Source organism: Rattus norvegicus, chromosome 1, assembly GCF_021556685.1.
Source record: "Rattus norvegicus strain SHRSP/BbbUtx chromosome 1, alternate assembly SHRSP_T2T, whole genome shotgun sequence".
In the NCBI taxonomy this organism is placed as follows: Eukaryota; Metazoa; Chordata; class Mammalia; order Rodentia; family Muridae; genus Rattus; species Rattus norvegicus.
Window position 1 is genome coordinate 134,791,103 of NC_141534.1, and position 1,398 is coordinate 134,792,500.

The 1,398-nt window shown below is 43.3% G+C and overlaps 1 long non-coding RNA gene across 1 annotated transcript in view; it reads right to left on the reverse strand.

Annotated features, from left to right (window-relative positions):
- Window positions 1-728: 728 nt before the first annotated feature.
- Window positions 729-1,398, reverse strand: part of LOC148007716 (uncharacterized) — a 16,622-nt gene continuing 15,952 nt past the window's right edge. The window contains exon 3 of the long non-coding RNA XR_015647070.1: window positions 729-1,178. This is a non-coding gene — a long non-coding RNA (uncharacterized LOC148007716). The remainder of the gene's footprint in view (window positions 1,179-1,398) is intronic.

Consider the following 1,398-nt stretch of genomic DNA (forward strand, 5'->3'; position numbering starts at 1 on the left):
CTCAGACACTGTGACCTTGGCATCCACATGAATTCACTTAATGGCTTCTCTTAAAGAAAGAAATTGGAAGGGACAAAGACTCTGCTGCACTGGGGATATGAATCTCCCAGCCAATCCAAAGTTTGCTCAGTGATTGCCTGAAGTCAGTGAGGCACACAAGGCAGAGGTGAGCTCTGGAGTCAACAACAGAGATTTCTTTCTTGTCAGGTGGCTTGGTTATTGTCACAGTTGCTCAGTGTGCAGTTGGAAGGAACAATGACAAGTCAAAAACTTCCATCTAGTTGTACACCGGGGAAGAATGAGGTGGCCACTTGCCAGTGACCACATTAGGCTCAGCCTATACATGAAGATCCAAGATTGCAAGTAGAAGCGACAGCTCTCACTGGGAAACTCAGCTGCCCAGTTGCTTCCTGCTCTGCAGGCTGAGGATCCTGCTGGCTTGAAGGCCTCAAGCCCTGTGACAGTTAATGTTGCAAGTTCACAGAATCTAGAATTAACTTTGAAGATAGGTCTCTGGTTATGCCTGTTGATTTCCTTGAGTGGGAAGATGTGCCCAGTATGCATTTCCTGCCTGGGATCCTAAACTGTGTAAGTGGAGGAAGGGAGCAGAGCTCAAGCTTTCTTGTTTCTCTGCTTCCTGATTGTGGGTACAATGTGATCAGCTGCCTCAAGCTTTTGCCATGATGGACTGTTTTCTTAAATTGTGAGCTAAAATAAATAGGTTCTTCCTGAAATTTCTTTTATCAGGGTCTTTTATCAAAGCATCAGGTAAACAAACTGAGACAATACCCAAGATAGAAGTGCCTCCTCTGGTCAGAATGAGAATGGACTTTAACCAGAAGATTAACTTTGTTCCTTTGAAGAAATAGGCAGGGAAAAAGGAGGTATAGTGTTTGCTGGGGAGCTCATTCCCTTGGGTGCCTTTAATTGTTCCTGTGGAATCTTCATTCTGACACCTCTTCTGACATCATATGTATGGTGTTTTTCACAATTTCTCAACTCAGCATCAGCCGAGAGTCCAACTTTTCAATGATATTCTAACACCATCCAGAGTTAGCGCAGACACCAGAAATGACCACAATCTTCCAAATCTGAGTGTTCCGACCTCCAATGCTAGTCACATGCTCCAGATATAGGCTCAAAGGTTCTCACTTCTCCTCTCAGTCTCCACACTTTTCCTGAATAATGGAAAGAAACCAGGTTCCATGATTAGATTTTCATTGTGTCTTGAAAAGTTATACTTTATTCATTGAGAAGTAGCTTTGAACGTAAGAGTTTCAAATTTAGTAAGAAGAGTATGTACTGAGTGTGTGTGTGTGTGTGTGTGTGTGTGTAGGTATACTGGTGTTGGACTCCAGGAAATAAGTGCTGGCATTTCTGTCCACCCAACATCTGTAA